We start from the raw sequence: 16,021 nt of genomic DNA, 5'->3' as shown, positions 1-16,021 counted from the left end.
ATATCACTCAAACATAGTTGTCAAACAGTGAGATGGATATTACTTGAACTCTAAACTGAAGAGTGGACGCAATGACTTGGACTCGGACTCGAGTCTTCACTCTGTGACTCCAACTCAACCCTCGGCTTCCCGACTTGGGCGCGGACGTGACTCGGTAATGAATTGGAAATGACTCGACTGAAATCGAGTCAAAACTATAAAAGTGAGATTGACTTGTGACTCCGAACCTTTTTATTGTGGTTGGTTACTGCCCTCATAACACCAACAAACGCTACCGCTACACACGCATGCATTGATTAGGATATGTAAAGTGATGCAATTCCTGTAATATGAAATGTCTTATTGCAAATTAAAGGTTGATTTCAGGCAGGTGGAGCCCATCAATTTAGTGGCTTGCGCTCACAATAGAATGTCGCGTGGCTAATCACTCGATAATATTTGATAAATCACGCTTAGTTTTCAGTCTGGGAAGGGTACCCAATGGTTAAAACACGTAGCAACATTAAATCGAGCGCAGCGCGAAAAAATAGAGTAAAGTTGCATAAATTCTCCCAAATATACTGCTTTATTTATGTTTATTCACCGAAACAATTTTGGGCCCCGCTTCGAGCTTCGAGGGGGATTTGGGTTGCGGCAGTTTCTGTCCTGGGTGTGAGGGCTAGAATAGAGGAGTCCATTCGATCCGCAATATTGTTATAAGCCTGATGATATTGCAATCCAGTAAAAAAAACTATGAATTTGGAGCTAGCATGTAGGAATCAAACCGGTCAGGCCCGCAAGCGTTTGAGATCCCTCTTTAAAAAACAAATTTGGCGGCTAATCGCGACACTGCATGTTTACCTCGATTGGGAACTGTAACACTTAACATAACAAAAATCATCGAGCTGTTCTCACGCCGATATACGTTTCCTTTTGTGGAAATGATTTGTATGGCTCCGTTAGCATTGCTTTGACCAAGTAGCTTTTAATGGCTTCTTAGCACAACCAAACAAATATAATTTGATGTTTAATGGCACAATCCGATGAATGGTAAATTCCGTTCGTCCCTTTTTGCGTTAGGCAACAGCTCCATTTACATTGTGAGTGTGAAAGAAACAACCCGAACCGCGAACAAAGGCACTCACATCCTGTACCAAGATTGTGGGGAGATTTGCTTAGGTTTGGAATTTCACCGAGTAAGCCGTCGAGATAATGAAATTTCCATTTCGAGTGTCGATATGCAAATCGAATCCTAATGGTGTCTGACATAATGTTACGATGTCTTAAATTCGGTCGACCGGTCTACAGGCTCAATTATTCGTTGTTACCAAGACAGCGTCTCGGAGATCTTTTCAACATATACAATATTCTGTAACCAAACACGGGAATGCCTTGTGATTTGAGACTGTGTGAAGCAGTCAAAATATGATTTTTAGTCATCAGTTTGATGTGTTCCTTTTGCACAGTTTGACAATTATATGTGGCACGAAAAAATATGTTGTACACTCAATGACTGTATTTAGTATTGATTATTATTGATTATTATTAAGCTCATTCGTTTCTCCGATTGGACCGCTCAAAATTTTTGCAGCAATTCAGCACTGGTGATTTTCATATAGATACAAAATTAAGCCGCGATACTCAGATACCGGTGTGATCGAAGTTGACAACATGCAGGAACTCCCATGGATATCGTGGCAGCATTGAATATTGTGGGGGATGTAGGAGCTCGAAATTGAATAATATTTCAGCTTGAATTGGGTCCAACGTCCAATCAGCCGTCACTTAGATTTTTTAACCGGTGTGTATTGCTTAATTGACTCGCATATTGTCATTATTAACCTTATTATGGACGTAAAAATCGCTTTATTATGCGGCTGTTGTTTTTGTAATTGCTATGGTGTCGACTTGTCTGGTCAAGGGATGTCGGCTTCAAGTCATCCACAGCGAGTCATTCTGTATTTTGCCTTTCAGTCGCAGGATGTAGCGACTATAGTGGACGAGCGAAAGTTTGAAGATTAACTTGTTCGCAAATAAAACGAAATGCGCAATCTTCATGCAGGAACCGTCGCGACTTCACAAATCATATACAACTTGAAAGCTTTTTCTTCATGTTAAGTGTTTCCGATTACTTGTATATTCTGTTGATGTTGAGATGACGCCCTGATTGACCAATGACGTGGATGACAAATGTCGTTGGGGTACTGGGTTTGAATTTGTGAAAAGGCGAGTCCAGCTCCATTATGACAGTCGGACTCAAGGCGGCTTCACACCCTATTTACACGACACGAATTGATGTCTAAAATATAGCTTTGGAAATATTTCAGATATGCAATTTTATTGGTCCTTATCATACGAATTCGTATTAAAGTTGCTTCCATCTTATTGAATCCAAATTACTTATTATAATATTAAATTAAGTACAATTTGCATGAATTAGGGGTAGCCAACCCGTCACATTACCACCAAAATCAGAGAAGGATAATACGTGCACAGTCAATTCGGAGTTTTCTGCCAAAATATACCACGAATCAGTTGATCACAGGGATGTGTACGTCAATGCCAGAATATTATGCGAATGCTTAACTTACGGCTTAAAAGGTCACCGTCTCCCATAGAAATTCGAATAGGGATTTAAAAATCATGACCAAAATTCCAATGTCCGCGTTTATAGTTTAATCTTCTCACAACGCAAATGAAGGGCCAACACCGCATCACGACTAAACTAGAGAGAGTATAGAAATATGACAACATATATCGTCGTTGGAGTCAGTGCGGTATAGACTATAGTAGGGTATGATTGTATTCAATCGGTAAATCCTTGTATTTTTGCCAATTCCATTTTGTGCAAGTTAGGGCGTTGCTAGTATAGAACCCCCGATCCGTAATATTATGTGGACCTATGGATTAAAAGGCACCATTATGGAATCATTCAACTGATCCAGCCCACAAGCGATCAAAAATTTATAATCTGACTTTCAACACGAGTTGAGATTGAAACCCTGTTCTGCAAGAACAAAGCTGGCGGCGGAACGCGACGCTGCTTTGTTCATCTCAATGTGGGAACTGTAACATTCAGCATAACAAAATTCATCCAGCTGCCCTCCCACCGATATCAGTTTCCTTTCGTAGATATAACTTGTATACTCTGGAGCCAGCACTATTTTAACCACACCCTGTACCACGATTTGGTGTAGGCTATGTGTTATTCTACGTTTAGAATTTCACTGAATGAGAAATCGAGATAATCCATCCGCGTCTCAACACGCCAATCGAATTCTAATGGTATATGATGTTACGGTATCTTTATTTCAGTTTAGAAGTCGGCGACCCAATGATACGTTGTTGGCGAGACAGCTTCTTGAAAATCACTCTAATGAAAAATAATGTTCTGGAAACAAACACGGGGATGCCATGTGATTTTAGATGACAGCTTTGTGTAAGGCAGGCAAAATAATTCCTTTCCATCATGAGTGTGACGTTTTCTTTCAAGAGTTTCAAAATTGTATGTGCCATGAAACTTATGTCATACTCTCTATGGCAGGAGTGGTCGAAGTTTTTTGCTCGCGTGCCGCATTCAACATGCTAATCCATTCGTGGGCCGCACTATATAAAATTGGGATTGTATAACAAAACGCCCTATTGGTATTTAATTATATAGTTGTGGGGATATGGAAATAATATATAGACCTATGCTTATTTAAAACAAACCAACCATCGATTTGTTGATATCGTACACCAGAGGTCGACCGATATTGATTTTTGCAAGCCGATACCGACACCGATTATCAACACACTTACAAGGTCGATAACCGATATCATAGGCCGATATTAATATGGAAGGAGCAGAGAACTATTTCGCCAAAAATATTATATATTAGGCTAGATGACCCTTGTACAAGCGACAGAAAGCTGAACGACAAAAGGGAAAACTGAAATTAAAAAGAATTATTTCTTAATTGTGCACATTAATTGTACTTTGGGATATCCCAAAAAGCAAAACGCGATGCAGAATTGAAGATCAGTCCAGTAGAGGCAGATTGTAATACAGGAAACAATTAGTTTCTCTGCATCACCCAATCAAGTAAAATGACGGCTGTAACGATGTTCAAATAAATGCTCTGAAGCTTTGAAACTGTTCTTATCTATATCTTACTTCCTTTGCATATCTGCTGAATGTATTGGGGTTATCGGTCAATGTGTGAGATATCGGTTTCATCGGTATCGACCCAAAATTTTATTTCTAAATTACATTGTTAATAACTGCTACTCAGTGCTCAGTGAATATGTTGATATTAGGTAATGAGAAAGAGACGGTTAATTAAAAAATATCTGTTAGCTGTCATGATTCGAAACAATGTTAAACATGATACATTTTAGCTCTCTTTAAACCCCTATCCACGTTCCTCTATCAAGACTCTAAAACAGTGGCTCCCAAATTTTTTTAGGCTCGTGTCCCTTTATGATAGTGAGCAATTTAGCGCCTACTTATCATGATATCACAAAATATCAAACAGTGCAACCAGAATGCTAGCAATTCCAACGGATAGTTTGATGGCATGGAAAATTATGGTTGTTGATGAGAGAATTGTGAAATATCAAAGTCGGACAACACACAGAGTAACAACCATAAACTTGGGTCGCTGCCTTCCGAGCAGTGTGCAGGTTAAATAGCCTTTATGTTGAGCGAAGCTAGCAGTTTTTCTGAATTTCGCCCTCCCTTGACTGAGTGTTTCGTGCTTTTGTCATAAGACCGTCTTTAATTAAAATCCCTAATCTCGGCGACATGATCGGCAGAAACTGAAAGGATGAGTTTACCCCTGACTCCAGTATGCGAATATTCAGTGCTGTAAGTTCTAGACCTAAACCTTCTTGGACTTCTTTCAGTTTTCGGCTTTGTTTGGCATGCCCGGTAATCCTTTATGGGTGATAGATAGGGCAGTTCAGATCAGAGTTGGATCAATTACATTATTTTATTTCAATTACAATTACAATTACAATTACTTCCTTGCATGTTTCCATTACATTACAATTACAATTACTCAATGCTAAAAATATCAAATTACAATTACAATTACAATTACTTCTAAACATGTCATTAATTACAATTATAATTACAATTACAATTACTTTAAAACAGGTAATTGATTCAGTAAAGAGGTGTTGTTTTACAACCGTAGCGACGTTATTAGCAACAATCTCAAGCTATTCATGTTTCATTCCTGATATGTAGAATATCCTTTATTCAAAAAATAGTCGAAGGTATTCGAACTATTCCTAATCATGAGTACTGAAAACTACAAGCACTGAAAAATGTTTCAAGCGACTGTTACCAACCAAAGGTTTGACCGACTAACCTCGAATAGGCTACAGGACAGTCAATGCAATGTAATCAAACGATCAGGCTACTCAGAGCTGAGTCAGGATAATGAAATGCAATTGGTAAGGCGTCAGCGATAAGGATGATACCGATAAGGCGCGTAAAATTAAAATAAATGCAAAAGCAAAGAACCTCCTAATAACTAAGAATTACAATATTTTGGTTTGCATTTATATTTTCACTTGCTCGGAAACTGTTAGATTGCATTTGATGAACATTCGGGTGCGAAAAGTTACTGGCTCCAGTAAATTTGGTCAAGATTGCAGGTAAGATTCGGATAACATATCTACAAATGCGTGATCAAGTTTGATGAAGCCTTGGTTGGAAACTTGAATTTTTTTTTTGCTATTGTTGCAACAAGCCTCGGTACTGGTCAAAGATTAAAAAACTTTGACCGTGGTGTAGGAAATGGTTCAGCACAGGTTTCAGAAGAGTTTATTTGCTGTTCATCCATTTTTGAAATATTTAGATTTAGTTTAGCCCACTGGTTCTCTAACTTTTTTAGTCACGCCCCCTTTATGACAGTCGTGCCCCCCTTATCGTCATGGCACACAGTGAAACCAGAAAGTTAGCAATCCTTACATATAGTTCGATGGTATGGAAGGTTATGACTGTTGATGAGAGAATTCTCCAATACGATATTCAGACTATACACCGAGCAATAACCATAAAACGGAGGTGAATCGGGCGAAGCGCGGAAAAGATTTCAATTCACTGGAGCGTCGCGCCCCGTTCAGATGCTTTCACGCCGCCCAAGGGGCACACCCCCAGTTTTAGAACCACTGGTTTAGCCTATATTGTAATTCACAAAGTTTTCTGTTGCTACTGAAGTATGGCAAACAGTTTAGTGTGACTTAATTATCTAGTTATAACGCAGCACGCCTAGAACACCGATGTGAATAGGCTAATTATTATTACATGTGGTGACTGTTTACTAAGGCCTTAAGGCCCCTCGTCATCATCCTGGTTCGTACCGGATTTTCACTGGTGCGACGAATAAATGATTGATTAAATGATTATTTTATGTTGTAATTGTCAGGTTTCCATGAAAATGTAATTGAGATTGTAATTGGGCAAAATTTTGATCAAATTACAATTACAATTACAATTACACAAAATAGAAATGCTTCAATTACAATTACAATTACAATTACAATTACATGAGAAAATGTAATTTATTACATTCAGCTCAATTACAAATTACAATTGATCCAACTCTGGTGTACATTTACCATACATTTGCCATTCTCTAGTCTACGAGAAATAACTCTGATTTGATATGAGAACTTGATTCAATATACACGGGTTTGCGAATTCAATAAGTGTAGTTCTAATCTAATTTGGAGCAAGCTATTTAGCTATAATTATAATTCAAGTGTTATTTTAAATAACTTGTGTGAGCCTATAGATATGATTCTAATTGTAATCTAATTTGGAAAAGCTGAAAATTCTGGGTTTGTCCAAGTATGGCCTATTCACATAAAAATCGAGGTGAATATAATTATACAGTGAGTTCTGTATATCATATTTAATTGGTTCAAAACACCACAAGCTTTCAATACCATGAAAAGATATGAAGCATCCGAAGAAAGATTCCCTTTGTCTTGCAGTCTCTGTTGATGTCAACTAATAAACTATGAAAAAGGACCGAATATTACGGAATATGGACTTGAAATCAGTGATATCTATTTTTGGATAAAGTGATATAGTTGGAATCATAAGCGCAACTTCAATGTTTAATGGAGTACGAGATGCTATTTAATTACCTGCAAATCAACAGAAAGTGGGATACCATGGGTCAGATTTCTTCAACTCGAAAATTTTCTTCGCGCTTCGCGCCATTCCATCTCAAGAGCTTCGTTGCTTGAAATTTGGATATGCCATTCTCGCCGAAAAAGTAATAGTAGGCACAATAAAGGATACAACATTTCTTACAGAAATGAGTATAGACTTTTTAGCAATTCTGAGAGAATGGTGCCTTTAGGCCAGGGGTCGGCAACCTTTTGGTAGTCACGGGCCAAATTTCGACTGTACAACTTTTTCGCGGGCCGGAATTTTTCATAATACTATATTTTATGCTCGCTTCGGTATATTATCATACATTGCTGCAATCTCAATCATACCATTACCAAAACACATTTATTTACACTTCAACAACGCAGAATAAATGTGACAATTGACGCAGCTTGCTTTGTGAAAGGTTTTCAACTTCTGGTAACAAGTCAGATGAAGCAAGAATCTGATCATATTTTAAATGGGCGTCCGAAATAGTGATCTTAGCTTGCTCTTCGTGAATTTCATTGTTGAAAACTATTGTTTACATGCGTACGTGCTACCAAATATCGATGCAATTTCTTTTGCATTGATGGTCAAGCTGGGATAAAGACCAATTTCAAGAAGGTAAAGTCATGCAGCGGTATGCTCTTTGTGTGAAATTTGTCATTCAATTCAACTGCATCGCATTTCAAAACGGCCCATTGGAAATTTTCAGGCAATGGTATTGGCGTTCACATTAAACGGAGTACTGAATAGTCGGAATTTATTTTGTAGAGAAGGAATTTAGTAAAAGCGGGAAATATTCAGTAATTAAATTTCGTATCACAGTTACAAATGTAGTGTTGGTACTAGGCTTCTCTCCTCCAGTATAGGAACGTGAGCATAATTTCTTTGTATTGTTGACATTCCCAGGGTCGCAGATTTGTTTCGAATGCGCCTCAACATCTCATGTATTCAGCTGTTTTCCCCCGAAGTTGCAAATTCAATTTGTTCAGATGTGACGTTAAATGTATAGAAAGAAAGCAAGATTAGATAACCATTTTCGATTACAAGATTATGAGTCGGCGATATTTATATTTTCGAGGAGAGTTGCTAACTCATTTCTCGGTTCGTACACTCGTGCAAGCATAGCTGCTCGACTTAATGCGCCAACATAGCAGATATACAGGACATCGCCATATTAATTCTCTGCTTCTAATATTATCTGGCGTAAATGTTGGTGATTCAGTTTGTGAGACGAAATCATATAATCAGTTTTCATCATTGTGGCCAAAACACTATTCAGGTTTGTTGTCTTGGCGCACAATGCCTTCTGGTGAATTTAACTATAAATAACTAACCTGCGGAGGCTAGTTATCTATAATTAAACAGTACAAGTTTGAGATTTTGTCACTGCGTCTGAGATGTTCCAAGCGTTTTTGGCGGAGGGCATAGCGTATAGTGGTGACGATAAACGCCTACCAATCTGGCGGCCCGGCTCGATTCCCGTCGGAGGTTTATCTGGGCTCCTCTTCCCCCGCCGTCGTCGTTCTTATTACGACAAAAAAAAACAGAAAAAGACCCGAGAGAAGAAAGAAAGCACTCACTAGGTATGGAAAGAACTAGTAGAAACGGAGGCGGCTTCAAGAAGATCAACATCGAAAAGAACTGTGATATCGGGCACTCTAGGCCGAGGTGGATGTTAGAATGATAGGATCGCAACTGCGTGTCGTTCGACATCCTCCTATCTGTTCATGACATCGCATTGTGTCTTATCGTATTACACATTGTGTATGACTTGTTCAGATGAAAAATATAACTCAACGATTGATTGATTGATTCCAGCAAGCAGACGATAAGGACACCTTTGTTGCCACACCCCATCAGAGTGGTAAACCATTTAAAAAGTACGGAACACCTTCGGTTGCGAGATACACCCGATTGATAAGTAGCCTACTGATGTAGTCTACTCTACAGACAATCTCCATCTCCTACTTCAACCACCTTCGTTTTATGGCGCAACAATAGACTAATACCATGTAGGCTACTTATATCGTAGCAATGCCGCATTCTTTCCAAGCAGTGCTGCACTGCAGATTGAAACTCATTATGAAACGGCGGGTCGTATTCTTGTGATAACTAATTATGATTTCGCTTGGCGGGCCGTAGGTTGCCGACCCTTGCTTTAGGCCATGGACGGGCAACATACGGCCCGCGACGTGATTTTAAGCGGCCCGCGGACAGTTTCCGGTCGTTCATGATAATGTGGCACGCGGCCACAGTCTGCTGCAATCCCTTACTATATACTTGCTTACTATACATCAAATGTTAGTGACTATAGGTTATACTTTAGCATGCCAGTGTGTATAGAGTGCGAGAGTGGATCTTACAAGTAGTCGTCAACATAAGAAAGCCTGCATTACCGGTATTTACGCATGAAGTCATCCAGACTGAATTGATACCTTGGTAAGTTTAAAAAAATCTAAACCCCCAGTTCATATACAATACATATTTTACCAGAGGCTGGCAACGTACGGTCCGCAAAGGGATTTTGAGTGGCCATCGCAGACAGTTTTTGACTTGTGCACAACTTTGATCGACCACAGAGGCACATATGTCTCATTGACTTCAACAGCTATTGAAGTAGCCTACATACATTCATTGAATACTGTTTTGGTCTCTGCTTCAAACTTACAGTTAACATTAAATACGAATAATCACATAGGTGGATAAATCCGCGTTTGATGTATCGATTTAGGCGTCTGACCCGCCAAATATACAATATTTTTTATATATCCGGTCCGGCGACTGCAGACGTTGCCCTCCCCTGCTTTAGGCCATTAAGCTGATTTAATTCAGGACGGTAAAACCCACACTGTAAATCCGCAAGGTCGTATTGAACACTTCATAACACTTTTTTCTGCGTACAGACACACTTTTTGGGCATATAAACGCATTGGGCCATTATCGTCGCAACGCTTCTGCGTATTTCTCCGTTTACTTGTAACACTTCGTCACTGCGGCTTATTTTCAATAAAATTTATACTTGGTAATTTATCATCAATTTTGCATTCATAAACCATCGCTACGTTTGGAGATCACATTAAATCACGGTATATGTAAAATAATATTACTCACTTGACCCAACACTAAATTTAAGGGTAATATTTCAATGAAATATACATATTTCCCTGTGACGCAGAGGGGTCACAACCTTCGTCGCGGTAGAGCGCGCTCGATTTCAGTTTGGATTTGAATTGGTGGTTCGTCAGGCTTCAGGCAGAGAGTAAGGCACACGAAAAAACTTGGCGAAATGGATATATTGAAGCAGTTTCTGCTACCTGATGGCGTAAAGGATCATAAATTCCATGTACTGTAAGGTATGGAGATGCGGTAAATGTTATTGAATGTATGTAATGTGAGAATAGTCATAAAATTAACTCGTTTTGACATTGCAGTAACGTCGTTTGTTTTAGATGTTTTAGCAGGCTACTCATATCCCTTATTCATATGAATGTTCTTTAGATGTTTTGTAGTATATGATTCGTCTGATCTTATTGCTGGATGATCGAGCTTCGAATCTGATAATATACCAGGCTGCGACCAGGTCCAGTACTACGGTACTGATGGGAAGCTGCTATAAAATTAACTTTTTTGACATATGGATAAAGGGATGTTCTCTCTATCCACACTGAAATATCACTATGTAGGCGATATCGTGGTCCATTGTGGACAAGTACTGCAATGTCAGCAATTGAATGCCGGTATGACAGTCATGCAACGGTTTTGATTGTTTTTCAACTGCAACACGTTTTACACTGTAGGCCTACTGTTTATTCCAAGTGGTAAGGTGTTAACTAAAGCGATTTTTGAAATGTCAAAATAGGTCAGAATTTTGTCAAAATTGTACCGTTAGGTCAAAAATTGCCAAAATTCTTTACAAAATCAAAATTTTGTTGGCAACTTGCATTTCGTTTGTATCATAGATGATTGCACTGTCGGTGAACTTATCATTTTACAATTTACATCTTGTAGCCTACTTTATAGTCCTACCGTTGTAGACGGACCATCGTCTGCTCATTGTGAATCATAAACTGTCAAATGAAACAAATACTCAACGTAGCCTATTGCACTATCCTAACTGAAGCAAGACTGCGTGGGCATTGGTTCTTCGATTAAAAACCGTATGATGAATACTTGCAATGTAGACAACTTTGTCATAATGAGAGAGAGAGTGCAGTGTACGCACAACTTCAGTGTTGCCGGCCAACAACTGCAGCTGGTGAACGTTCTTTCTTCATTCTTGCCAAGCTACTTAGTTAGGACAGACACTTTCTACCCGAAAATGTAGGAAAGTATCTTTCGTTGTACTACAACAAATTTTTAATTATTTCTACCATAATACGAGATGTAACTAATACTAGAATTATTCATGGGTCCAGATTTCGATAAAATAAGTTCTTTTTCATGTAAAAATTTGTCAATTTTCATGCTAAAAGATTTTTTCAGATCAAATTACTTCGGAAGAACAGAGAGCTCCAGCCAGAAATAAAGATAAGTTCTGGTAATACAATTCTAACACTATGTGAGAAAAACCTAATTTAAGTACATGGGGTCAAAATTAAGTTTTTCATCATCAAAATATGTGTGAATTTGAATTTTTTAGTCAAAATCTTACCTTTTTAGGTCCAAAAAATCGCCCCAATAATAGCACAGCCAAACAAACAATCTTTTCAACAAACCATGGATCACAAGGGGTAGTATTTGTTTTGCCCAATCCCCAAATTTGACTTTTCTGAGTTTATTGTGATACGGTAACTGAACTAAACTCTATTTTGCAGGTAGTATATATTGAACTTGGCACCTTTTTGAAATGCATTTGCTGTATGGAATACTGGTAAGCATCACGTTGTTTTGTAAGTGAACTGGTATATCCTTAGAGAATGAATTTGATTCTGTTGCAATCGGTTATCTTTGTGATAAAGATTTTTATGAAAGTTTACTGGTAAAATTTCACAAAAATTGTTAACAATCCAGGAAGTATACTAACTGCGCCAGAGTAAAATTGGTGGTAACGTCATGTGCAACTTTCCATTCCATTACTCAATTATTCTATGAAATACACCCTTCTGTCACGCACAACTTATTGCAGAAAAAAAAAACTGTATCCAGTATGATATCTGCGTGATTACTGAGCAGTTCAATTGAATTGCGAAATTTTGCAACAAATATTTTCTTTTCAATAGTCTTGGATTGATCCTCAAATTCGTTCAACTGATGTCCACTCTTTAAAAAGAGCCCCCTGGGTCTACCGTGCCTGCGCTATCAGACAATGTTGACAGTGACGTGAGGAGTCGTTCGTAACGGGTTTTGTGCCGGCACAGTCATCTTATGTGATACAGACCTTTGTCTCAAGAGCCCATGGATACATGTGATTATGTAAGCCTATTTTTTCATTTTATATATCACCATTGATTATGTAATTTGCTGGTTTTTGGAGTCCTACTTTTCTCACGAACTATCTCGCAGAGTAGCTTACGGGCTATTCGATATGAGCTGAAAAAGGCTTCATCTGTGTACACTAGGGCTGTTCAAAAATAACTTTTTTTCCTGAATCTTGCGGGTTACGTGATTAAATCGTTAGGTTGCCTTAAAAAACGACGCACACCAAATTTGAATTCATTCCAACCAATATTCGCGGATTTCGTAGAGTTTGAAACTTTCGAATTTGCCTATGAATGCAAAAAAAAAATTTTTTCAAATTTTTCTTCCAACCCCATAAAATTGTTGCGCTGTCTTCAATAACCATGCAAAACAAATTTGACTCAATTCCAAGCCGTAGAAGCGGAGTTATTTGAGTTTTTCGATGACAATTCTGGGATTATCCCCCAATCAAGGATTAAAAAATTAAGAATTAAAAATATTTGTAGTGTAGCTTAGCTGTTTGGGTCGAACAAATGATTAAGAAAGACTGCAAGTCCCAATCCTTGAATACTTGATTAAGTACATGCAGACTAGACATAGGCTATGGTCTTTGACTACTTAACTAAATTCCATTTCTGACCAATGTCTATTGTTAGCAGTAAGACTGTATGTGCTTGTAATCAGGATAGTGTGCAATGACAAAATTAGTAAGTTCAATTTCTTTATTAGTTGCTGAGTCATACGTAAGAGCTACACTTGGATTTTTTATCTACATTTTTATTAAACAGGATTGGATATCTGCCATATTTGAGTGATTCATACATTTCAGGATATTAGAGAGTCCATGTTATAAAAACTTGAATAAGGAAGGATATTTAGCAAATCTTTATTTCATGTTAATTGCAAGTGGATAATTCGAGTTGTGCCACAATGAAACAATTTAGCATGCCACAGTTAATCATATGTTTGCATATGTTTAATGGTTGTATGATAGTCATTCAACCGACAATGTGGCATATGATTTTCGAAGTAAATTGGTAATAATGCTGGAGTTGGAGTCGGTACGTTTAAAGACCCAGGAGTCGGAGTCGGTACGTTTAAGAACTCAGGAGTCGGAGTCGGTATATTGAAAATGTGTGGAGTCGGAGCCGGAGCCGGTGGTAAAATTTACCGACTCCACAGCCCTGAACAGAGGTGTTGTTGAATGTAAAGAGCTGGGGTAACTTGTATTTAAACTACTGCTTACTGATCTATACTTGGAACATCAAATTGAGATCATTTCCCATTTCGTGCTAATTCCAAATAATTTCGTTAATTAAATTTAATCTGGAAGGAAGTATTTTGAAAGATTGAGAACAATTACAATTACTGCAATGAAGGAAAAGTATTCAACACCTTCGATAAGATGTCACAAAGTTTTTTGTACTAAAGACAATCAATGTGTCCTTTGTCTGGTCAATTATTGTAATGGAAATCCAAACCCATAGAAATAACGATTATACTATATTTATTTTCGGATCTTGTTTGCAATCAATTACATTTTCAGCAAAACGAGGTTGATGAAGTCAACTGTCTTCTTCTCCAAGCCAAATTGAGAGACAAGCAAATACAATCCAAGACCCAAGCGCATGTCTTATTGAAACAGGTATCGTAATCTTCCTGTTTTGTGGACCATACAAATATACATAGACCGTTCATAGACGTACATAGACGTTGTGCTATAAATTTCATCCTGAGTTACAGTTCTGCATTCTCACTGTGGCCTGTGCGTCTGAATGTCAATGTAAATGTCAAAATGGCCGAATTGAAAAAAGCCCGGACCTAATTCAAGATATTTTTATTAGTCGTTATGCGAATTTTAGTCCTTCTCAGTGATAGGATTTCACATGTACCCGAGCGCCTTTCCTGCGCTTGGGTAACCTGAATGTGTGAAATATTTATATTTATTTCTGCATAAAATTTAGAATTTTCATTGACATATTCAAAACTTTGGAATTTAATCACATTTTCAAGGAGCACAACTTGGAGTCGACCAGTAGAAAAGAAGCAAACATCATGGCACGCCACGAATCAGAGATTGACCGATCCTGGATTGTAGCTGATGCCAAGAATATAAAACTGCTTCAGTGAAAATGAAGTATTCAGAAACATTGTTGACGTTTTGAGCTACTATGCATTGGATTGTCATACCCTGAAGGAGTGGTTCTCAAACAGGAGAAAGCATTTGAAGGGGCGTGAACCCGCTGTCAACTAAAATCTTTTTCGCACATGGCAGCTTCTACTTATTTCTCTGTGTATGGTCAGAATTTAATATTTGAATATTCTCTCATCAACAACTATTACCGTCACTGCCATCCAACTATCAGTTGGGATTTTTAGCGTTCTGGTTGCTTTTTTTAATTTCATGATACGACGATAAGGGGTGTGTGAATTTTTTTTGCTATCATAACGGGGCGTGTCCAAATATGTTCATGAACCAGTGCCCTAATGACTTCCAGATTTCATATTTTGCAGCAGACTGGCAAATAACAACAAAATCTTTTCTGTAAATCTGCAAAATTTGTATGGACTGAAAGAAACGATTTCTTTGTTATTTAAACAAAAGTGATTGGCATTAACCTGATATAAATCCTTGTAATGCAAGCCCAAGAATATTTTTGATGCATGGTTAGCAGGCCCAATTTCATTAAGAGTAAAAAAATACTTTGGTACTTGTTTATCGTGGTAGTGGTAGTGAAACTGATATATTCATTGTTTGTTTTTTTACAATAAAATTAGAAATTTACAAGCCATAATTTGATCAATTATAAATATGTTTTAATGATTTGTGTTGATCATGTTTTCCGTTAACGAACGTAACCAATGAATTTGATTCCATGCCATTGTCACGAAAGTTAAAGATACTAAATGATATTTTGTTATCACTATCCCTAATTCCCTATGCATTCATTTTCATGATTGAACGAGTTGCATGATATTTGTAGTGAGTTTGCTCTTGATCATTTGTGATGTTCGTGATTTCATGGACTATTCCGGAAACGGTTTCAACTGCTGATCTGAATTTATGAAACCCTGTCACAGCAGCTATTGGAAATTTCAATGTTTGCACGTATTTAATCACCCAGGTTGGGTATTATAAGCGTCATCTATTCATGAATCAATAAAATCTGATTTTATTTTGAGCCCTGCGTTCCGGTGACTAGTCAACCAGCCACTTTGAGGCTGAACACTTTTTAGGTAAACACTTTTAATTTAAACACTTCGCAACACTTCTAGGCGTTCAATTTTTCGATCACGTTTCGTGTTCAATTTTCCGTGTTGAGCAACACTTCAGAATTTACAGTGCAGTGTTGGGATCAAGTCACTACCTTCGAGTCACGAGTCATTTCGAGTCATTGCACATTTTGACTCGAGTCAAGTCAAGTCAATCGATTTTCGAAGATGACTCGAGTCAAGTCAAGTCAGTCGATTTTTGGAGGTGAC

At 37.9% G+C, this 16,021-nt stretch overlaps 1 long non-coding RNA gene across 1 annotated transcript; it reads left to right on the top strand.

The window, feature by feature from the left end:
- Positions 1-14,055: 14,055 nt before the first annotated feature.
- Positions 14,056-15,720, top strand: LOC145443137 (uncharacterized). The gene is made up of 2 exons (XR_013916302.1): positions 14,056-14,183; positions 14,552-15,720. It is a non-coding gene; the product is annotated as an uncharacterized LOC145443137 (long non-coding RNA).
- Positions 15,721-16,021: the final 301 nt, after the last annotated feature.

This window comes from Botryllus schlosseri, chromosome 7 (genome assembly GCF_051294905.1).
Source record: "Botryllus schlosseri isolate E-star chromosome 7, Bs_hap1, whole genome shotgun sequence".
Taxonomy (NCBI): Eukaryota; Metazoa; Chordata; class Ascidiacea; order Stolidobranchia; family Styelidae; genus Botryllus; species Botryllus schlosseri.
The sequence above is the reverse complement of the archived record's forward strand: the minus strand, read 5'-3'. Positions and strand labels throughout refer to the sequence as shown.